Source organism: Rhinolophus hipposideros (genome assembly GCF_964194185.1).
Source record: "Rhinolophus hipposideros genome assembly, chromosome: 21".
NCBI classification, from domain to species: Eukaryota; Metazoa; Chordata; class Mammalia; order Chiroptera; family Rhinolophidae; genus Rhinolophus; species Rhinolophus hipposideros.
In genome coordinates, this window is record NC_138067.1 from 12906437 (window position 1) to 12932378 (window position 25942).

General features: G+C 37.0%; 1 protein-coding gene across 3 annotated transcripts in view; it reads right to left on the reverse strand.

Moving 5' to 3' along the window:
• CDH8 (cadherin 8) overlaps positions 1–25942 on the reverse strand; it is a 323156-nt gene that overhangs the window by 82425 nt on the left and 214789 nt on the right. The window lies entirely within an intron of this gene.

A 25942-nucleotide genomic window follows, 5' to 3' on the forward strand; every position in this document is an offset into this window, starting at 1 on the left:
TGGTGATATAGAGAACTGTATGCTTGGGGTCCAAACTTCAAGGATTATTTATATAAGTCTTACCCAGTACAAACTGATAATGAAATCCTATTTGCAAATCCAAACCTTACTCCATTAATAATCCACGCCTGCCACATCAGAACACTGTGACCACCATCACCATCATCTTAAGAAACTATTTGCAGTTCACTACACTTACTCTCAGACACCATACTTTCATATTTATAGAGCCCTATGGATAAAGTAATATGATCATTCTCTCAAACATTTAATAAATGATAATTATAATTTTGAAAGTATCTGTTCCAACTTCCATTCAATCCACAGATATTGACCTTATACTTCTGGGTGCTAGATACTCTTCTACACATTTTATTACATTCACACATACATGGGGTTAGGGGTGGGGACTCTCAGGTATAGATGAAACTTATGGACAAAAATAAAGCCAGATAAAATGAAAAAGAGAAATATCGGAAGGTATAAGTAACCCTTCTAGGTAAGCGTAATTTCACCACCCACCTTCTTTTCCCTCATGAATACAAATGATATATATACAGGCCCGCGGTGTCAAATTACATGTGTGTTGACCTCCTTTCTCTATATTTTTTATCTCAACAATCAATTCCCTCCTTTTTCTACCTAAAAATGTAACAATTTGACTCTGAACATTCATCCTCAATATGGAACTGAAATGAGGCCGACGCCTCTTTCTTGGTGATGGCAGTAAAACCACTCTCCACAGAGACCTATTGGCAACCAGGGATGATCACAGAGTAATGGCTTCCATAGTTTAAAGTGAAACATGTCCTCCGCACTCTGTCAACTGATGCTACCAGGAGGGCAGAGTCTGCTGGGGCGGAAACATGTTATTGTCTTTCCAATTCCCTTTTATGGAGGGAACAAATGAGTTTATTGAATTCCAGCTGGAACTTACAATACTGACAGAGGGTAGAATAGTGAATTCAGTTCATTTGAAACATCTACAATAAAAACTTAGGCAGTTTTTCTTGAATTCTTGTGAACATCAGAACGTGTTCATTAGGAAAACAAACAAAAATTCCAGAGCTCTGAGCAGGCTCAACATAGTAAAACCATAGTGAGAAAATCCCTGCTTCATTTAAGAATCTTCCTCTGTCTACACCATGAATCTTGTGAAGGTTTGGATGACAGCATTAATGCTTGCTGTGTTTTTATACATTCCCTGTAAAGCTTTGATTCTAGAAAGAAAAAAAAAAATCTGTCCTAGCGTCCCTTCTGGCAGTAGAAATTGGCTTTAAGCCAACAGGTAAGCAGGTATTATGGTTTGGCAAGCCCCAGTTAACATTAATAGAAAGTAAAACCCATCTGGATAAGAATTTTAGGTTTTTTTTTTTTGTTCACTATTGTATTCAGAATATAGAACAATACTTGGCACATAGTACAACACCCTAAAGTCATGACCACATCTATCTGAAGAGGTTATTAAGAAGATTGAATGAAATCATATTTAAAAACACCAAGCAAACTGCAGGGTTTCAAGACTTTAAAAGAGTATGTGTTTGTTCCGTGTTGTATTTTGCTCCAGACTTTCAAGTTACCTCCTTACTGACACGGCTTCCTCAGAAGTCCTGCCACCTCAGTGCCAAACTCTACAAACACAATTTTCTCAGCCATTATTCCAAGGAACTGAAACCATGTCACAGAAACAACTTTGTGTGTTTTTTTTTTTTTCAAGAAACTTTGTATTTTACCAGGCAAACGGAGAGAGGATAAGACTTGTTTATACACTGAGGCACATTTTGGCTCACGCTAGGAAAGCGCTTTCTAACACAGCTGCTCAAGAGAAAAACTGATCAGTCTCCGAAGGCATTGAGTTTCTGGCAAGTGCCACGAAGCCATCATAGGATAAGGCTGTGATGGTGGCCTCGGGCAAATGGACCACCATGAGGATCTGGTGTAGGTTTTAGTACCTGCTGTACTCATCAACTGCAAACAGGCACTGCTTTTTATTCTGACTCATACGTAACTATAAAATTTGCATGGGCAAACTTATATCTAGCATTGACTCAGTGAAACTAAATTAGGAATTGTTATAATAATTTTCCTTCTCATCTGATTCCTACACTGAAATGATAGGTCATGCATTCAAAGCACCGCAAATCACTGTTTTTCCTATAAGAAGATTGACTCTGATTTATTATATATCTCTTCAGGATTTATGCCCCCCCACCCCCCCAATTCTTAATCTTACATTGGTAATGATTTTGCTTCCAGAATTCTCTACTGGAAAAAAGGTAGCCCAAATAAAAACTGTACTGAGTTTCACTGTGCAGTGATTCCTCCCAACATTTATATTTATTTCTAATTAAATGCATGAGAGCAATTCAGAATTTTGTGATTTCAAATATTGCTTATCCAGGTGAATTTTCATGACTATGTGTGAATAAAAAGATTCTGCAACTTTTAATTTCTTGCACATAAATCTTGATTATAATTTCTTCTCAGGAAAGTGTTGGAATTTGCTCAACACTAAAAAGAATTAATTGCCTAACGTATTAAAGGCAATTAAACAAGTCATCTCATCATATGAATAACAATGAGTATAGTTTCAGGCTACATGGGAAATGAAGGCAAGAGTAAGTAAGACAAAATGGAAACTAACAATGATAGATGCTAGTGTTTATCATTCACTTAGTGTTAGTATCCATTATACAGATGGCAAAACAAAGGCATCAGAAACTATCTCACTTCTCTCAAGTCAAGCAATTAAAAAATACTGACACGTCTCAGGATTGAAATTTGTGTATGCATCATTCCAAAGCATATCCAAATCTCTTGCAGTTACAGAATATTTGCCTTAAATTTTAACTCACTACAGACACGATAGAAGTAGCGTTCCAAAGCCATATGCTAGTAGCAAGGATTTTCCTCTAGAAGCATATCTACAGTGAAATAATTTGCCAAGGATATCCTTTCACCTTCTCTGCATTAAACAAACAAACAAAACAAACCGTCTAAGAGAGAAAAAAACATTGGCTTAAAGGAAATATATATATCTCTAAGATAAAAGACTGCTCACCCATGTTTTGAGCCATCTTTACGTGCTAACAGGTCCAGATGAGCAGAATGCATTAACATGGGGAATAAGAATAAAAAGTTAGTTTATAGGTAGCTGCATAAAAATAGTGCAGTGACAAGAACTCTGGGCTAGAATACAGTGTCCGGCTGAGATTGATACCATGTTTTTTTTAACTGTTTGCATGTAGCAGGAAACATACTTCCTTTCTCTGTGCTTCACACTACACTTTATGAAAACAGAAAAGCAATTACATTGAGTTGTGGTGAACTTTCCAGTTCAAATATTTGAAGATGTCTACAAAAACTAAGCACGTTATTATACTACCAGTTAATTATGCAACAGAATTAGGTATTAATCAATGTTCTGTAAGCCAACTGATAAATGTGAATCGTCTAGTCCTGGTTCTTATGTTCTCCCGTCACTCATTTATTCCATCATTCCTTCATTCAGTAAATATTTATTGAATTTTAAATATCTATTCAATGTTTTGAATATTTATTACTAAATACTCTTAAAAAGCTGTTGGGGACATATCAATTTACAACATAAGACATTCTACCCATGGGGAGGAATTCATGAACAATATACATAACAATAAGTAAATTATATGGCATGTTAGAAAGGATTCAATGCTAATAAAAACAAAGTAAGGAAAGAAGCTCTAGTACTGGTGGAGTTAATGGGAGGGCTTATTTGAGCAAAGATTTAAAGATGGAGTTCATCATGACTATAATAAGAGGCTATATATTCCAGGCAGAAGAAACAGTTATTGCAAAGATTCTAAAGGGAGAGAATGGCTAACATCTGGAATAGTCAATCACAGATTTCTGGATGGTTAGCAAACAAAATTATTTTCTTAGGGGTAGTAATAGACTTGCACAGACAGCAAAGAGAATTAAGCAACATCTTTTTCTCGATTACCGAATTGAAATAACGTAAGACAAAACTACTCTAGGTTTTAACAAAGAATTAGGCTTGGGTTATTAACTTTAAAGTATACAACCAACTGCTGTTCCTGGAGGATATTTTATTTCCTTAAGAAACCTCTCTTCTGATATATCCCTGCCTCAGAATTTTTGCAAGAATTCTGTGCCCTTTTCTTTTCCTGCATCTTGATGGGCTGATACATTTCTTTCCCTCTCTGAATAGTACTTAGCATATTATAAGCATGTAATTAAAAACCATGTAATGAATCAAAGAAGTAGCCATCAAAATTAGTTACTAGTTCAATGACTATTTGCCTATCATTTATAATGTGATACTCTGGAAGCTATGAGCTATGAGGAGTATAGAACAGCGTAAAATGCAGTCTCTGCTCTTGATGACGTTAGTGTCTGAGGGAATAGAAGCCACATAAACAAATAATTATAAATTAGATCATCGCTGCCTTCTCTGAATTTCCATGTAGTTACAGCAACACATATTGCTTTCAGATGGAGGTAACATTTGATTTGAACCTTGAAGGAAAAATAATTTTTGGAAATGCAGAGAAATAACAGGATGTTCAAAACGGGGAAAAATAATGTCATGAGGAAAGGTCCAGAGATAGGGCACTGCACACTCTGTCTCAGGGACAAGGGTTTTAATAAAATAGTGTAGACACAAGACATCTATATCTATGTAGATTTAGGTGGGAAAAAATTTTATGGTATTTGATCCTAAAACATTTGCCTCAAGTTTAAAATCATGCACACATTAGTACTGGCAACTGAAATTTCTAATAGAAGTTAGGTATCCTTAGGGAATAATGCATCATTTAAACTGTTTTATTCATAAAGAGGCCTTTAGAGGATATGTTCATATACATTATAAAAATGATGATTAAGAAATTATAAATTCATATAGCATAATATAAATCAATTTTGAATCTTTAAGTTATAATCTGTAAACAAAGACTATACCTTATTAGTCATATCAGCTAGTGGGACCAAAGGTGAGCAAAAGGATGAGCATATACAATGTCAGGAAGAGTTCGTAAGGTGCTTATTTGAGTTGGGTAGGAGATGTAATGATGATGAGTAATAATGGAAGCAATAGCCGTAGCTCTCATGTCTTTATCATCTACCAGGTGTCATGTTGGTTCTTATTATATACCACCCCTTACTCTCTATATCGATTTACTGGAAATTAAATCAGTGTGACTGTATTTAAGATGAAGAAACTCCAAATATTACTTTGAAGAAATAAAGGCAGGACTTCCAACATTTCTGGGCATCAGTGTATCATCTCAACCTTAGCTCTGCCCAAATTTACAATCCCTCCTCTTTCATCAAAACATCTCTGGGTTCGAAGAAGATAGAATCCTTTCTAACTTCCTTCACATTCCACCCAAAACACGTGTTTTGTATCTAATTGTCAATGTTTATTAAATCATTAGCTGAATGGAAATGTAATTAATAGAGACGTAAATGGTTTCCAGTCTCTCAAGCCATTGATATTTTGCACATTTTTGTGTCCATAAAATATATTATACAAGCAAGATTTTCTTATACATTTTCTATCCCAGTCATCTCTTCTCTCCTTTCCGAATAACCAGCAAGATTTTTCTATTACCAAGTGTTTAAGGTAAATCTGACTTTATCTGTCATCCTGTTCACTTGCAAACTTACTTTTCACAACTATTGAAAACCGTTTCAAGAAAAGTTAGAAAAATACCAAAGTATCAGTATGAGAGGATAATTTCCTTTTTAGATTTTAGGGGCAACACACACACACACACACACACACACACACACACACACAAATTGTAATGTATAATCCAATGTAGAAGTATTGCAATGTTATGTTCCATATATAATATCTAAAGATAGCAATTATGTGGTAGTGCTATATTTAACATAATGTCCTATACCATCCAATTAAATGGGAAATACATATTGTCTGAATCTCTAGTTTCTCTTCATTCTTTTTCACCCACAAGATTTCTCAACATGTGCTCCACAACTCATTCATATTGAGATTGTATGAGGTGTTTGCAGAAAGCACATACAATTAAATCCAACATAAACCCCAACGAACAAGGCTCTCTGGGCTTGGGAAATGGGATTCCTAGTTTCCTGGAACTGCTCACACTTGTTGTCTGCACATACTCATCTCATCCTATAAACATCTTCACCCAACCGTATTTCCAATAACTGAGCCCCAGTAGACACATGTACTTTACTACTTCAGACTGTCCTTATTAGATACCAGAGTTCTGAATTAAAATGCCATTGTAATAAGGAAATATAGACTGGGCATTAGTGTCTTCATTCTGTTTTTTTCATTTCCAATACATTGTCTCTATTGACTGTCACATATCTGTCTGAGTGAAGTAGGACAAATGTTAATTCTTTGTTCACAGAAAATGTTTTTAAAAAGTTTTAGTGAATGTAAGAAACAATCCCAAGGTCACATAGCTGGTTAGACTGTCAAGAACAGCTTTAAAACAAAGACTTGTTTTATCCAAAGACAAAGCACAAATAACATATTTAAAGGACCAAGGAAATTACATGGATACTCTCAGCTTTTAGAATGCTCTAAAGTTTCAGGACTTATAATATGAGAGTATTTAAGAAAGATTTCATCATATTTCTTAATATTTATTATAAAATAATTATTTTAATATTATTACTTAAGATTTTAAAATTATTTTGAAACTATCTTAAGTGTATTTTATAACCATGATTTTGTATGATCCAAAAATATGGTAATTTAAAAACATGGCTCCCAATATTTTTGGCATGCCCACTGTTACTAAGTGAGGTATATGTTCCCTTCCATTGAATATACACTCTGTGATTGATCAATAGCATATAAAAATAATGACATTGTGCCAATTTCTAGACTCAAGACTCAATAAGGTGGCAGCTTCTACTTCCTATCTCCCTTTGAAATACTTGGTGTTGGAACACAGATTCCAGGCAATGAAGAAGCCCAAACTGCCCATTGGAAGGACAGCTGTCAGCTAGTGTCATTTTGCCAGCCAGCCATGTGAGTGATCTGTGTTGGAAGGGACGACCAGACACATTTAAGCTATGCTAGCTGACCCCACGTTCTACAGAGTCAAGCTGTTGCTGACAAGCCCTGCCCAAATTTCAGATCTGTGAGCAAAAGAAATGTTTGTTGTGTTAGGCCATTGCGTTCTGGAGTAGGTCGTTATGTAATACCCGATAATCAGAACATATTTTACTGCCTGGAAGTAAGATGCTACTGTCGTGAAAATGTAAGACATTAGCATTGGTTTTGGGACCCAGTGGCAGACAGGTGCTACCTGGATGGAGAAGAATGCTAATGACAGGGAAAAGGACCACAGGGAAGAGGGGTGAGAGACAAAAGGATGTGAGGAGGCTGTTGGTGAGGACTTAAAGTAATGAAAAGGGAAGTAGTATTGGAGGTCACAGGAAAGAGACCCTGGCATGAAGGGGCAAGTAAAGTTGACCATGTCACCTGAAGGTCATGGAGAATAGAAGGAAATGTACCTAACACATTTGATAACATAATTAAGAAATTCCAGGTAGAAGCAGAATTTTTTTTTTTTTTATGTCACATGGCTTCTTCTTATTGTCTAAGTAAAATGTGAATGGAAAGAAATTCGGTAAAGCACTTTCTTACCAAGATTATTTGGGTTTGAAAATAAAACTTCCATTTGTAGCTTCTCCAGAGAAAAACAATTCTCAAGTTAAGGAATGTCTCAGTTCACAGATCAAATACAGAATGGGACAATATGATCATTTGTTGTTAATATCTCAGAAAGATCTGAGGCTCCTCATGGGAACCTTCAGAGAAATAAGTCCCCAGGAGAATTTTAAGGACAGAACATGTCCTGTTAAGAATCTTAAAAGAGTATTGACTACAGCAATTTCAATAGGTTTCCAAGGTCAAAAGTGTTCATCTTGAAGAGATTTTTGAGTGTAACTTTGGTCTAATGAAATAGATTATAAGTTGATTGGTTAAAAACTAAAAACAAAACAAACAAACAAACAAAAAACCTAACAAAGTCTTTAGAGGAAAGGAAATATATTGCCTTTGACTAAAAGAGACAGTAAATAATGCAAAAAGGCCACTGACTCTCAAACACTGAAAGGCAAAAAGCAGATTGAGAAGACATCCCAGCTACAAACACAAATAGTTTGTTAATGGAAAAAAGAAGAAAAAAATAGGAAAAAAAGAAGAAACAAGAGCTGTAGGGTAGAACCAAGAGTCTAGGGGAATCAGTTCTTGAGATAAGTACTAGATGGAAGGAACCAGTGGCATGTGCCCAACTGAATTCAAGATTTGTCATTTATCAGTGACTGCTGTGTGACTTCCATCTTCTCCTTTTTGATTAATGGTGTCTGTAGAAGTTATCCTATCATTCCCCATCATTATATTCTGGGCCTGTGAAAGGCAGACAAGTTGTCTATTTATCTCACAGTCTTCCAATAGAAAAGAACTATACTCTAGGAGTTTGACTCACATAAGCATACCTATATTTAATTTAGATGATGAGATCTTGGCTCTCAAGCCTGAGGTTGATGCTATACTGAGTTAAAACTTGGAATGTTTTTAATAGGAATGAAATAATTTAAGGTCAGAGGTGGTTTGTGGTGGATTTAAAATATGGCCTAAGAGCGTTTTATATTCCTGTCATACTTAACATTCCTCTCACGAAGGGTTCTCCCCCTGAATGTGGGCTCTCTTTCTGCTTAAGCAATAGAAATGACAGAAGTAAAGCTTTGTCAATATTGGAGTTGCTCAAGTCATAAGAAACTGGTAGATTTCACCGTCCATCTCCGGCTGCTTTTGGAATGCAGACACTATGGAACCCAGATATCAAGTCACCCACTGAAGAAACCCACGTGGAGTGGACAAAAGCAAACATCAGTTTCCGGGCCATTTGCATGAGCCATATGGATCTTTCAACCTCAGTTAAGCCATCCCAGTTGACACAGTATAGATCAGAAATGAGCTGTCCTCATTTTGCCTTGCCCAAATTACAGATCTGTGAGCAAATTAATTGGTTGCTATGGTTTTAAGCCACTAAGTTTGGGTAAAATTTGTTATGCAGTAATGGATATTTGGAAGAGAATTTTAACAGTTTCCCCTCTGAATTTGAAACTTAAAAATATTAGATTAGGATGGCTCTATATTTTACTTTTAGTAGGTAACACTGACTACATGTCATATCATTCATAAGTAAACATAATTACCTGAGGGAGCCATGAGAAAGACCGGGCAAAGCATCTGACATACTCATATTAAAAAAAATAAAACCCACTCAAAATCTTGGTTAGTATAAATTATGCATATAAAAAATGAAAATGGCATTGTTTTATTCATAAAGCTTATCTTTAAGAAAAGGAAGAAGATAGAGAAAAAAAGAACATGCAAAGAACGAAAATTTGAAGTTATTGTGTTTTCAAGGAAAAAAGTCTCAATTTTCAAGTCCATAACAGCAAATAAAATCAATATTATGTGAAACAAAAACACATATATCTTCACATGATATTGATTTCCATATAACATTTCATATATGTGTATGCATTTATGTATATATATATGTGTGTCTATAATTTAAAATTAACAATAACTTTTGAAATAAAGATAAATACCAAATTTTCTGATCTAGTTTAGATAATACTTCATTAAAAAAAAAAAAAAAAGAGGAGCACATGGATGCCCATGGGAGAAATAATTACCAATATCAGTGTTCCAAACACCAATGTTGCATGAATAGTAAAACAAAAAGACAATTTTGGTCCAAATTATTAGTAGAGCCCATGCTTACACTGTAAAAGAACCTACAGTCTGACTTAGCTAAAACTAACGGAAGATTTAGAGGTGTATTCAAAATGTGTTTCCAAGAAGATTTCTGATTTGAAAGTCTCCCATGTTAAGAACCAATCCTGGCACACGCGTGTTACTCTTTGGCCACTGAAAAGGCGAATGGATCTGTATGAGCCCCTCAGTTGTAAACAATCCCTGAGATAAAGAGGCTCCTTTACTGGGAGAGAGATGATAAATCCTGTCTGAATATTAGGATCACTTGGGAAGCTTGCAAAAGTACAAATGTATAGGTCCAATACTATAATAAAGAAGCACACAGTGGTGAGACCAAGACACTAGTAAGTTTTAAAAAGTCCCTTCGGTTATAGACGGTAGGATTCCATTTATGTCAACGTTCTTAAAACGACAAAATTATAGAACTGGACATCAGATTAGTGATTGTCAGGGCTTAGGGATGGGGGTGTGGCTTGGAAGAGAGGTAGGCGTGGTTATAAAAGTGCACCAGGGGAGATTCTGTGGTGGACGATGGACCTTCAGTATCTTGACGGCGGTGGTGTATACGTGAACTGCCTCATTTGCTAAAGTTGCACAGAATGAAGTACACACACATGCACACACACCAACTACAAATAAAACTGACAGTATCTGAATAAACTGAGTAGATTGCATCAATGTGAATCTCCTGGTTGTGATATTGTACTACAGTTTTGCAAGACGTGACCACTAGAAGAGACTATATAAAGGGTCCACAGAAACTCTCCATATGTTTTGTTACAACTGCATGCAAACATACACTAGTTCCCCCTTATCTGCGGTTTCACTTTTCACAGTTTCAGTTATCCACAGTCAACTGTGGTCTGAAAATATTAAATGGAGAATTCCAGAATTAAACATTTCATGTTTTAAATTGCTCGCCGTCTCAGTAGCACGGTGAAATCTTACGCTGTCCTGCTCAGTCCTGCCAGGGACAGGGATAATTCCTTTGTCTAGCACATCCACTCTGCAGTCACTTAGGAGGCATCTCACTTATCAGATTGATTGTCATGTCAGTCATTGTACTTATATTCAAGTTACCCTCATTTTACTTGATAAGGGTCCCAAAGCCATTCACAGAACATTTATTAGAGTATATTGTTAATTATTCTATTTTATTATTAGTTATTGTTAATCTCTTACTGTGCCTAATTTATAAATTAAACTTCATCACATGTATGTGTATGTAGGAAAAAAAACCATAGTATTTATAGGGTTTGGTACTATCCACAGTGTCAGGCATCCACGAGGGCGGGGGTGGGTCATCTTGGCACATATCCTCAGTGGATAAGGGGGAACTACTATATATATATGATTATTTTTAAAAAAAGAACAGCATGTACTGAGCTTTGAGAAACACTAGCTTAGAGGTGTGCTTTACATAACTGTAAAACGCATACTGATTGGAGCCTTGCTGCTGAAAGTTAGTCCGCTGACCAGCAATGTCAACATCATCTGGAAGCTTATAAAAATTGCAGAATCTGTACTCCAGACTTAGAAAATACAAAGCTGCCTTTTTGCAAGTCCTCCAGGTAATTAATTCAAAGGCACATTCAAGCTTGAGAAGCGCAGAGTGCCTCTGAGTTTTTGCTGAACAACTATCTTGTGTATTCTCTCAAAATCCAGTCCTGTTTCTAGCGAGAGTGAGAACATTTGGGCGCCCGCTTCCTGCTGGGGCAGGGATGTTAAACAAGTCGCCTTCAATCACTCATCTCATGAGTAACCCTCCTGGCTTACACAGCAGCCTGCACAGAATGGACATACGAGGACGACAAGGACGATCCCTCCAGAGCCTGTATTCATAAAGACTCTGTGGAATTGTCCAGTCTTTCTTCATCTCTTAAGGCTAGTCCCTGTGGGCCAGTTCGGGTTTCCAGTCCTTTACAACAGGGAATGTCAGGAACCGTATGCACACATGCCAGGGTCAGAATATACGTCATTATTCACTCAGGCAGCTCTGACTGTATTACTGTCTAAACACTAAGCTCATAACAGAACTTCAGAGAGGCCACCCACAGTTTTCTGGCTTCAGGACTGCAGAGTGTCTGCATGTTCTCCTCCTCCTCCCCAAGGCCCCCCACTGATCCTTCCACGTGCCTGCCTGGCAGACTCCAAGTGGACAGAGTCTCACATGAGCTGTAAAATAAAAGCGTTGGCAGCTAGAGTTGAAAGGGAAATCTCTGCTTGTCCCTGACTAGATTTTCTGCATATTTATCTTCTAAACTTCAATTCTGTGGAAGCGCACAGGCAGAACCAAGTGCTATCTGAATGCACAACTGACAGCGTAAAAAATCGTTTACCATTTTGATGTCTAAGGTTTAACTTCAAGAAAGTAGCAAAATTCACATTGAGTAGGTGGTTCCGGGATTTCAGGGGGGAGGGATAGTTGTTTTTAATCCTTTTGCTGAATAAGTAGGGAGGCATGGCTGGAAAATACTTCAAAGCTGTTAGAAAATAGATTAGGATTCCAAATATTTCATAGAATTCTCAGAAGTAAAATAGTAAATAAATAAGGTTATATCTGTCACAGCGAAATAAATGGCTAATGGAGCAAGGGAGTCCTTCATTAATAATACTTAATAATACCAACTAATGTTATTGAGCATCATGTTCTGCTTTCTGCTAGCCCTTGGAGATTCAAAGATGGCTAATTTCAGGTGAACAATATATAACAATCAAATGAGTTAATATACCTAATATAATTAATTGTCCATTTCAATGTGCCAGGCATGGTACTAAGTGCTAAATAAGAGGCTTTTCTACTTTACATCACACAGCATTCTTATGATACTGATGTTATCATTCACATCTGACAAAGAAGGAAACTGGAGCTCAGAAACATGAGGTGAATTTCCCATATTCAGACAGCTCATATCTGGACCAGACAGAATTCAAACAAAAGGCTATATGCCCCAAACTCCTTTCTTAGATGACATAAGTGAAAAAAAGGCATCAAGAGCAGATCTGGAGGAGTCAGTTGAGAAAGGAATGGGTTTTAGACTCAAATCAAAGAGTGCTACCCAACTTCAACACTTTCCCTGTTTTTCTCCCACAGATGGCTACAAAGGTTCTCAGTTCATCTTTAGAAAAGTAAGACCAATTACTACCATCTACATGAATTGCTAATCATTCATACACAATTACTGACACATCTTAATAACCATCATATGATGAGATATGACAATTAAGTTTGCGAACTTACCCTAGAAAAAGTGCTACATAGCTCATTGTTGAATACCACTATGGTCACTTTTGAAGTATTCCCCTTAGGAAGCTATGCATTGACACCACTGAAGTATTTCCCTTGGGAAGCTTTGCACAGCCTAGTCCATCCTTCAAAGCAATTCTGCAACTCTTTCTGAAATGACCATCAGAGCTGTCGTCATATTACCCTTGATGTCCTGTATGTCATCAAAATGTCTTCCTTTCTGTATTTCCTTTATCTTCAGGTAAAGAAAAAAGTTATTCGGGGTCAGATCAGGTGAGTAGGGAGAGTGTTCCAACACAGTTATTTGTTTACTGGCTAAAAACTCCCTCACAGACAGTGCCGTGTGAACTGGTGCATTGCCATGATGCAAGAGCCATGAATTGTTGGCGAAAAATTCAGGTCGTCTAACTTTTTCATGCAGCCTTTTTAGCACTTCCAAACAATAAACTTGGTTAACTGTTTGTCCAGTTGGTACAAATTCATAATGAATAATCCCTCTGATACCAAAAACGGTTAGCAACATCATTGCAACAAATTCGCAAACTTAATTGTCAGACCTCATACATCTCCATAAACCTGCCAGATTAATGTTTCATTTTATCTCAACACCAAAGTATACTGGAGATTCTCGGTCTTCATAGTTGTTTCAAGAGCTATTGGGGGGAGGGGGGAAGCAGCGGAAAATGACACATATAGAGTGAATGTAAGGAGCAGCATGATGTAGACAGAGATTGACTAATTTAAAATCCTGGTTCTTCAATGCTCATTTTAATGCATAGCAACAATTTGTTCCCTCTTCCCCTCAGATTATAAATATATATATACATGCAAATATGTCATCATGGTAAAAGTGTAAGAAATTATTTCCCTGCAAATTAATTAGCTAATATTTGTAATATTTTCAGAGCAACACTGCAACTACAAAAATGAAGAGGTTTGGTCAAAGCTCTTATTGCTGTCCTAGGGAAATTGTTTTCTATCTCATTTCATCATGGTTTTTACATTTGAAAAATGGGTCTCATAATACTTGCCCTTTACATACCTTAGAGAAATGCTGCAAGGATTAATGAAGTATGTATAAAGAGCTGTAAGCTGGATAAATTAAGAGATCATCACCATTAGTCTATTGGATTTTTTAAGTCAAATTTCCAGAACTATGACCCTTCCAAGCTTTGTGAATAAGGCAGATATAAGAATGTAGTAGTAAGGTAAATTTAAGGAGGTCTTTGTTGTTTAAATTAAGTGCTTAAATCAAATGTCTAAATCTCAAATAGATCTGAGAAATCAAACTTTTATTTAATGGAACAGAAAATATTAATAGATTTCAGCACTGAGAAACCAAGAAAGGGATGATCTTCAAATGCTGCAGGCTGACACTTCAGGTTGGTACCTAACCCTCAAATGAGATTACTGTCATTAGATCCAGGATCCCAAAGACTCAATAAATGGACAATTAGGGTTCTTTCTACAATTCATAAAAATTCATCAACATTAGAGAGATATTCATCTCTCTATGATGAATGTAGAGATATTCATCTAGCCTTTCCAGCACATCTGTTGCTTGGCTGTGTATGGGAAAATGGCAGTTGATTTAATTTTTCATTTGTGCTTCCAGATGTTTTGCATCACAGAGTTATAGGCATATAATTGTTTTAAAATGCTCTCCGATTAATGCAAGAGAGTTCTACTATGTTTTCTGCCTTGTAGACTTTAGCTAACCTAAGGGGAAAAAAGTAACTTTATTGTTTTAAAATATGAAACAGGATCTGAAATTCACATCTGCCTTGACCCAGTTCTTCAACAATGAACCTGTATAAATTTTTAAAATTAATTGTATTTCTTAGAGAACCCCAAGATTGATTCCTAGGGTGGAGAAAAAGAAGTTAGAGAGAGAAGAGAGACTCTCTATCTGGAATAAATCTGGATACCTGCAAGAACTCCATGTGTACTGACTTGAACATAGTCTATTAACGTAGAAAGACAGATTGGTGGACATTGTACTTTCATAAGGTGCTAGCTCAGTGACCTCGAGGAAATCACTTAACCACTATACACCTCACTATTAAAAAATGGGGATAATGTAATGTATGTATTTCACAGTCTATTATCTTAACATTATATGTAAGGAAATTAGGCTAAAAAAGTTAATAGTAAGTTGTGCAAGTGGAGTTTTAGGTTGATTTTCCTGCGACGTCTTAATACAGGGCCATCCTTTTGAGCCTCAAGCATGCCTGAATCCAGGGATGCATTTCCGTACTTTGGAAAGGACAATCTGCACAAAGAAGAAAGGAGGGGGCACTCATTGAGGAGCAAGCCAGCGGCCCCTTGCTCCCTTGAAGAGTGTGGAAACGTGTACATTCTCAATTTTGTTTTTTCTGATATGCTGACACTCTATAAGGTGTTTACCAAGATGATTTCTGCATGATTTGTGTGTGTGACACTAGTCGTACACTTCCTTGGTAAAATAACTACTCCACAATATTGATGGTAATACATTGTGTGACCAACAGATGCTATTATTCTTCCCATTGTCACAGTGTGTATTACGAGAATCGATCTGCTGCATATCTGTTCTTGCAAAATAAATATTAGTGAAGCACATTCTAATTAGGAATTCATGAAAAGCCGTAGGGTTGCAGAATGACTTTGCACTGTCTAGCTGAATAATCTTGAGGAAACAACTGAAAGCTTTCTGACCTTCGGCTACATCACCTAAAACACAGAATAACAATACCAGCCCTGGCCAATTTTCATAGAGGTGAGGCTTCAATGTAGGAAAGAAGAAAGAATCAGTTTACAAAGTATATACCATCAAAACAGAAATGTAACACATTCCTATCATGGGAAATAAAGTTTGGAGGCCAAAGTTATCCTTATCTGCCAAGGGTCTAAATTTTACTTTGCTAGGTTCACTGAGATTTAGGGATTTGTCCTCAGCTTTGCAGGAGAAGAAACTTTACTCTGTCCACTCATTCCTGAACTGAATGTAGCGTCAGCAGAGACATGCATTAGCTGAACTCTCAGAAAACACTCAATTGATAAGAAAGCTGGTGTGCAATTTACAAGGAAAAATGAAATGTCTGCCAAAGGCTTTGTAGTGTGGCCTGCTGGTTAAGACAGAGGTACTGGTATTACATAAATGTAGGTTTCAAGTCCGGCTCCACCGAGTACGAGTGGTGATGTGCTTGATGCTTAGAGATACACAACACTTATCCAATTTTCTCATTCACACACTGTTGATAATGAGTCCCCGACTACATAGGGAAGTTTTGTAAAGTACATGGGCAACTCTACTCAAATGCTGTGTCAAGCACTTAGCAGAATAGGCTCAAGAAATGTAGTAGTCACTAATATTGTTATTATTATTAGTAGTATTATTTTGGTCAGTATATTTTATTGCAGCTATCTCTAAAATTGAATAAAACAATCACAAAAAGGTGGCTTGAAAAATATGGAGTAAGAGCAATGGGAGTGACGTATGTAAATAAATGTCCGTAGCTTTATGATCTGATAATCTGTCTTTTCCTAGAGGCATGGTTGTTCTCTGGAAGAGAACTTCTGCATTGGTCCTTAGACCAGGCTATCTCTCTCCAGCAGTTCCTTGGGTGGGTCCCCTCAACCTCTATCTCTGTAACACTCTTAATTATCTACGCCTATTCATATGCCTCTCTGACAGAGTAATAGCAGAGATGTAGCAGTAGCTGAGTCTTTGATCTCGTCGGAACCAATTTTGTCTCTCAAGAAGGCAACCTTATTTGAAGAGATCCTAGAAAGGTAAATTATAATCTCAACCTGTTGCTACTGGGGCTACCTTTATTTTCATTCTGCTTTTAACAATCATCCACATTTATTGAGTTCTGACTCTATACACTATACCAGGAATCCTACCGATGATGTTATGTGCATTACTTCTTTCAATATTCCACCTATATTTTACAGATGATAAACTATTTTATGAATGTCATAGCGAAGATATAGTAACACCCAAAAACAAAAAAAAACAATTTTTATTGCTACTGTATCTCAAACTAATTACTTCCAGCTAATGGAGAACATAAATGACTTCTTAAGGTAATGGTTCTCCAACAATGTGGCCTCCGGGTCTCCTCATACAAATTAAAAAAAATATTGAAAAACCCCAAAAAGTTTTTATATACAAAAACTTGTGTAATTAGGTTGTATCTTTTGATGTTTGCTAATTAAAAATTACAACTCATTTTTTGTAAACATAATACACAAGCACACACTCCATTAGTCATTGAGTAAGGGCACCGATGTACGTCACATGACCTCTGAGTAAGTCCACTCTCACTTGTGAGAAATGAAAAAGAAAAAAAAGCATCATAGCATTTTTTGTTTGTTTGTTTTTTTTTTTTAAATTTATTGGGGTGACAATAGTTAATGAAATTACATAATTTCAGGTGTACAATTCTGTATTACATCATCTATAAATCCCATTGTGTGTTCACCACCCAGAGTCAGTTCTCCTTCCATCACCATATATTTGATCCTCCTTACCCTCATCTCCCTCTCCCCACCCCCTTTACCCTCTGGTAACCACTAAACTATTGTAACCACTAAACTATTGTCATCCTAGCATTTTATAAACACATTTTGACCTTGTGGAATCCCTGAAAGCATCTGGAAGACTTTAAGTCTCTCTGGACCACACTTTGAATATGCTGTCTTAAAGGATCAAAGACTTCTACTGCCTAATCTCCCCTCATATATTTCAACTATTCTATTATATTTTTAAAGACTAGGCACTGTGTTCGGAACACATACAATAGGGAAAGACTTTATCCACACCTTACGAAGGATAAAATTGGGGCTTAGAAAGGATGATTACGTAGTCTAAATTGATGACTTATAGGTGTTGTAGTAAGTTTACAATCCCCTATCTTTCTGTCCCCAAACTGTGCTCTTCATTTCATGCTATGTGGAAGCCACTGAAAATCCACTCACGAGAGATGAATGAGAACTTAATAACTGTCTCATTTCACCTATATACTAATGCAAACTCACAAGTCTAGAGTTAGAATTATGACAGGCCCAAGAACTGAACCTACATCTCCCAAAGGGACTTATCATACCCAATTCCTTGCCTATTAAAATCAGATGTTCCTATTGAACTGAATAAAATAATCATACTACCTCATGTTACTGTTTATTTTTGTGATTTTTACCTCAAGTAGTCTGTAAACAACTTGAATGTCTGATTTCTTTTCCTATATAGAAAGCATCCAATACAAGGTCTGGTAGCTACTGGCACACTGGAAAATCTGTACAAAGATTAATATTTTTCAAAGTATGTTTGTCCTGTTTGCCCATCTGTCTGTCATACTTAGTAGCACCAAAGAGTAGAAAGAGTTGAAGCTTTGACATCAAACCTGGTGGATTCAAACCTCACTTTATTAGATCTGTGGCCTAATATATGTTCCCTGACTTTCCTGAATCTTGCTTCCCACATTTCTGAAACAGTGCTTTGGATACGTCCATCTCAATATTGTTATGAGAGTGAATAAAACAAGTGTCTACATACAGTGACTAGCATCCTGCCTGGAATTACGTAGCATCTCAGATTCCAGTTTTATATCCTTGATAGTTGTACCCAGACATCATTCAGTTTTACAGACAATGAGTTGATAGAGTTAGCAGAGCACCCACTGCTCTTTTTGCACCCATGCAACTTTCCTAAATCACAATTCTTATGCTGTCCAAAAAACAGGAAGCTTCTCCAGCCTTTAGACAACTGGAAGATATACCTTCGACATTCGATTACATTTTCCTATTGGTCTACTACTCACTCTTCAAGCACAACAGAAAGGTCTGCATGGAAATAAGATGTGCATAGAACAAAGGCAACCATCACCATGTCTGAAACAGGCTCAGATCAAATTCCTCCTGCTCACCACAGAATTCGCAAAACATCCTGGGGGGATTGATGCTATTCCCTTGGCCTGTTAACATTCTGCTTTTCTCCTTCACTTGTCATAAGACAGCATTGAACTTGACTGTGAAGGGCTTTGGAGAAGGCGTCATATAGAGCTCATGTCTTTCTTGGGGATTCTGTGAGGATGCTTTCTGCCTCCTTCCATTAGACGAGTTGACTGTGGCCCAGGAGTTGTGTCTCCCTGTACAGAAGCCCCATCTCCAGGCCAGGAAGTAGGTCTTTAACAACCTGTCACCCTGGTGCCCAGTAGAGGTGGACAGAAATGTGTCTGACTCACTGTTTTGTGTATTCAATCAAAAATTACTTGGTACCTTTAGTGACTACTTTATTAGATCTTAAACCTCCTTAAGACAGATACTACCAGGGACAAAAATCAATCATTCAGAAAACAAAGACAAAATAAAGACATTTAACTTAGCACTTCACATTTTCACCAAGGTCTCCTATCTATAAGCCAGAGGCCATTTGTGGAATATACAATTGCCATTTTAAATCCATGTCTAACCAATCACTTCTGATAAATATCGAGATATTTTCACATCTGTTTTAGGTATCAGCTTCCCTAAAAGTCACCCGACACACCAACCTCTTCTGTCTTAGATGCTTTTTAGATATTTTCTTAAATAAACAAATGTTGGTTTCTATGGTATTCTGTGGAGTTCAGTCTTTCCTTGTAAATGCTACATAATTATATTGGAAATGTGAAAAACAGTTCAGCAGGAAATCAAATGCTGGCTCAGTATGGATATTTTTATATCCAGATATACTCCAATATGAACTGGCAAAGAGATTTCCATACTGTGCCTAACATACTACTAATGACAAGCCTTATTTAAGAGCCGGGGGGAAAAAACAACAGGTTTTCTTTACAGTGTATTAGAGTTGCTTATTTGTTTTTGCTTAACAAAACAGTAAAATAAAACTGAGACAGAAAAAGTTTTAAAATATCAGTGTCTCTTAAACATCAAGGTCATAACAGTCCACCTGAAAGAATATGTGATGAGGCTTTTACCTTTATTATCACTGTTAAAAACAGATAGAGAATATATTTATATTACATCATATTATAGTCTAATAGAATAATATATGATATACATAATATAATGTAATAATTATATTAAAATAAACTATTATAGTGAAAACAAAAATATAATACTGTCTATGCATATATATGTATGTCTCTCTCTCTCTCTCTCTCTATATATATATATATATATATGTATATATATATATATATATACGTATATATATATATATATATATATATATATATATTCTCTATATCAGCCAAGTGAGTTTAAGCTACCTATTGAGTATTACAGTTTTCCTTGTAAAATAAATACATTAGATTGATCAAGGAAATTATTTGTTTTCAAGTAGATAGTTGTTAATGGAACCTAGATAGGAATTCACATTTGTTTGACTACAAAGTCAAAGCTTTTTCCCACCACACTTATCATTCAAGGTTTTCTCCCAGGTCTTCCTTCTCCAGCCTATTATTAAGGATTCATTGTCAAACTATAACTGTGCTTGTGTGGAGACTTCAGCACCATTCCAGGATTATCTCTGTGGGGAACAGGAGCGTTTAAACTTCAATATCAGCCCCTCATTTAGACACCAATTTATTTTCAATCCAAATACCTCTGGAACGGACAGTTCACAGATGCCAATTTGAAATTAATTACCACCATGTGGACCTCTCCCCTAAGCACCCCATTGAGATACTTCAGTGGGGATGGAAGCCTACCAGTAATAACCCATTGTATTTGAACTTCTTTTATAAAGACTTACTTGAAGATGTTCTTCAACTTTGGAAATGATGGGTCATCTTTCGTTAAGGTGAATCATGGTGTGTCACAACGACAACCAGGCTATCACTTGGAAGGGAACACAGCCAAATGTTCAGAAATAGAGCTAACGAGTCAGACAAACCTAGGTTCTAAGTCAGCCACTCAAATCGGGTGAGCTTGGAACTTTGGTACATTTGCATTACTGGATGACAGAATTCATGGTACCACTTTATGGAATTGTTGTGAGAATTAAACATGATAAAGGGCATAGAAAGGGCTAGAATGCTGCCTAGCATACAGTGTGCAGAAACACTTAATTATATCATTTCCATCCTCTTTGCCGAGACTTGTGCTCTTTAGTAGTCTTTGCCTCTTTTCTTTGCTCATTAGTTCAATCCAAATGCTAATTTCTGTTCATTCAAACTCCATCGCTAATACAGATTTAGTTTTAGTCGGAATTAGCACTGTAGGGAGTACAGTAATGGTTCTTAAAAGGGTGATCCCTGGCCCAGCAGCTTCAGTGTCACATGCAGTCTTGTTAGAAATACAAATTATTTGGCCCGGAAATCTGTTTTAACCAGCCCTCCAGGTGATTCTGATCCACCATAACGTTTAAGAAACAAGAGATCACAGCCATGTCTAGTCTCTCCATTCCACCCATGACCTATTCTGCCTCTAAATCTGCATCCTAAAATTCCAAGCCCTATGTTTCCATTATTTTGATGTTCCTATGTATTTGATGTGTTCCTCCAACACCGCGAGCAAGAAAATTTCTTTGATCTGGTATCCGAAGGCAACTATAATTTGCTTCACTTAACTCCAACCAAATCGTCTCTCTCCTGATTTCCCTTACGTTCAGAAGACATTCTAAACTCTGCTCTTCTTGATCAAGACACTTCTTAATTTGGAATGCATTTCTTACAAAGGCTACTGCTACTTCATGATCCTGATGGAAATGTACCTTCACAAAGAATCTTCCCAGAGAACAGTTTCTTCCACCCAATGGAGAAATCTCAGCCTTCCCCAAATCATGTTTTTTATTTTATTTCACTTTTTACTAAATGATACGGTAGACTTTCAAATGCATGCCTTAGAGAAAGCACTTTATGGTTCTATTTCTTTGCTCCACTATTAAGGCTCAAAGAGGAAGGAGCCATGTCTTACTGTGTTCCAAGTGCTCAATTCTTAACACGTAGCAGGTGCACATGGAATACTTGCGGAAATGAGCTGAACCTTATTTACTCCAGGTATGTGTTTGCTTATGAAACTTTAGAAAAATAATACTGATGTGAAAAAATGGAAGCATTATGTTTTGGGGAGAGTTGCTCTGTGAATTCTGGCTAGGTAGGCCTGGCGAAGTCATTTCACATCTCAGAGGTTTTCCTCATCATTCTTCCATAAATTTCTGTGAGGTTGAAATAAAACTGCTTGTCAGTGCTCAATGCAATGCCTGACTCAAGGATGGTGCTAAAAAGAATGGAAGCTTCTTTGTTCTTAGTTGATTTGAATTCCTGGGTCAATAGAAGTGTCAGTCATAAAAGCAGTAGGCACAACATATCCTTGTGACAAACAGCATAACCCTTGACCTTGGGCAACGTGTAAGGTGAATCCTTGTCCTATAGATGTGCAAGAAAATATCAGTATCGTAAATGAGGGTGCAGAGTAACCAATGTCCTGCCACCACAAATTGTATGGGAGCAAGTCGTCATAATTTAAATTGTGCCATCTGATAACGGAACACCTGACCTGACATTGAAATGCTAGGTGGGAGGGGATGAATAAAGATGAAATAGGTGCCTATTTTTAGCCCCATTTCTAAGCTTTGGATTAGGGATTCCTGTAATCAGAATACATGCTGCATTTTCATTCTTTTGGCATTGCTGCTTTGTAACCTGCTTCCACTTGTTCAACACAGATTAGATTAAACGATAAGTGGGCTTGTTGGGCAACGCAGTGTGAGCTGGCATTATTCGGAGCTTGCCTCAAAACTTTCAGAAAGGAAAAGAAATAAACGTTCTTAGATCAGAAGCCTGGCTCCTTGGGGAAAGAGAGAGGGGACCTGAGGCTCTGTTCTACCAGCATCTCTCCCATGGTCTCTGACTCCCAAAATTGGTTAATAATCTCTGGGAATCCTTCCCCATAGGCACAGTCCACACCCCACAATTTTCATACAAGGAGAGTGCAATCATTCCTGCTATTTATGTCTCAGCTTCAGTCGCTGAGGAAAGAAGGATTTAAAAAATCCAGAAAGCCGTAGTACCTGTGTGTGCCTGTCAACCTGAGATCTTTAACAAAGTGCTTAGTGGGGTACATTAAAGCAAAGATAATTTCCACCAATCAATGAACAGCATTTGTTTGGAGTCAGAAGTCATAAGGGTACTCTCTAATGGTATTAATATATTATTTCCTTTATTCATTTATTAATTTAGCATATATTTATTTGGAGCCCCAAGCACCGTGCTAGGCTCCTAGGATAAAATAGCAATTAACAATAAAGCAATAATAAAATGTTTCATGAGATCAAGGACCCTACCCATTTCTTCTCTTAGAAATGTATTCTCAAATGTATTTGCTCAAACCATGAGCAAATAAATGATTATTATAAGCTTCAACCAGTCATTTAAAGGAAAAGAGTATGGATTTGTGAGAACCTATAACAAAGGAACCTGACCCAGTATGGGTATCAGGAAACAGTAATAATAAGTTAATGGTTACATTAACACTTATGTAGTAGTTGTTGTAACATTATAAATGCATTAGCAGATTTAATATGAGCAATACAAATTTCTATTTAAACTGAAATTCTAAAGAATCTACAGTTAAGCAGCTGATGACTATTAGATACGTTGTGTCTAATCCTTTCTTCCAAATATGTAAAGTGTTGGAACAAAGAATTTTGATTCACATGTAGCAAAGGGAATTTTGGAAGAAAAGCAGGGAAGTACTTATGGGTAGGCTACAGAACCTTATCACTTCCTGGTCACACATACTGAGATTAAGAATTCCAGTCTGAAATAAATTTTAAAAAGAAAAAAAAAACAAAAACAAAGAATGGCCATAATATTTCCAACTCCTCCCATCAAGAGGTGACATTTATTTCTCCACTCCTTGAACCTGCTCTTGGTGATGTCATTTGTTTTGGCCAATGGAATTACCAATTATGAAACTTGATGCCAACAGACACTTGCAAAGTGCTTCTCACCAGTTATTTGATTCTCCCTGGAGCACTGACGATACCGCTGAAGAAGCTGAGCTAGCCTATTGGAGGATGAGAGACCACGTGGTGAACAGCTGACCTGACTGTGACATCCTGGTCTAACCAGCCTGTTATACATACACATGAGGCCACCAGCCTGTTATATATACACATGAGGCCAACAGAGACCCTCTAGCTGCAGACAAGCCACCAGCTGACCACAAAGATTATTAGCAAACCCAGTTCAGACCAAAGAACTACCCAGCTGCCTCACAGAACCAGGAGAAATACATGTTTATTATTTAAACCGCTAAATTTTGACACGGTTTATTATGCAGCATACATGAACAGATACAAAGCACAGTGTTTGTATGACTGTTTTGGTCCCTTTTCTCCCTAAGCCCAAGTGGCTGGGGAAAAAAGGGAGGAGAATGAGTGACAAACAGAGTTTAGCTATGGGACTGATAAGATGACAGGAATGGGAGAGAGAATAGGAACCAGGGTAGGCCTGATGGAGGTGAGGGAGTCGGGTGGGGAAAGAGGGGGAAAGGGCCTGAGAGGGAAGAGAAGAACGTTACTGAGTCCTTACTATATGCCAGGCTCTGTTTTATGCATTCCTCCTGTATTATCACATTTAGCTCTCGAACTTCAAATATACCGTGTTTCCCCGAAAATAAGACCGGGTCTTATACCGTATTTCCTGAAAATAAGATCGGGTTTTATATTAAGTTTTGCTCCAAAAGACGCATTAGGACATATTTTCAGGGGATGTCTTCTTTTTTCATGTAGAACAATCTGCATTTATTCAGACGGTCATGTCATCTTCTTCTGGAACATGGTCCTAACATACTAAATGCATCCATCTGGCTGATGATCTTAACTGGGTCTTATCTTCGGGGTAGGTCTTATTTTCCAGGAAACAGTAGCAACTGAGGCTTAGAGATTATGTAACATACTCAAGTCACACAAATAGCATACGTTGAAACCAATATTTTGGCTGTGACAATTTGACTCAGAGTTTATGTTTTTAACTAACAACCACTACAGCTGGCAGAGAAAGCAGTGGCAATGACCCTGTTTGGGGTAAGAAGGGAACTTTTAAAGTCGCAAACCTGGCCAGGACATTTAGGACTAATAAAGGAATGAAGTCCCTTCCACTGGATACATATCATTGTAGAAAATCATACTACCAAAATAATCTCAAGATGATACTTCCTGAACAAATGCACAATTTGGTAAATCCTCAGAATGAAGTTGGGTGGTTCTGCAGATGACAAGAAGTCCTCTTTTGGGTATATCCTCTTTAATTATATAATAATGATCAAAGTATGCCTACTTTGTAATCATTGGTATAAGAATTAATACTGCATTGCCATTGTTATCAAATGTTTATATTAGACTAGATATTAGCACTTAAATATATTTACTCCTTATCATATACCTCTAAAGGTATAGCAATATTTTTCCCATTTTACAGATAGGAAGACTGAGTTACAGAGAGACATTAAGTAACATACCAAAAGAATGAGTGTGGATAAGTGAAAAAGTAATGATTCCATCCAAGTAATCTAACTCACAAGCATGGCCACTTCATTCTTTTCTTATTCTTTGACTTCTAGACTTTTCTGCATTTTTCCCCAAGTGCTTATAATGTCCCTGTCCCCAAAAAGCCTGATGATTAAATGAACCTACTATTATCAGACTGCATAATCTGTTCAAATATCTAGGACCTTTGCCATCTCCCCCGACTTTATCTGGTACGATTTGCTATGAGTGGTGGCTTGTTCCAATTTGCACCTGAAAAACTTGAATTATCATTTGCTGCTTACCTCCTTTCCATCCTTTGTCTACTGTTATCTACAGTAAGAGTTATAGTTGGGGCTTAGGGGAGGGTGTTTTATAAACAGAGACCAGGGCAAGACATAGGGATAGAAACCTCTTACTTTCTGTCATT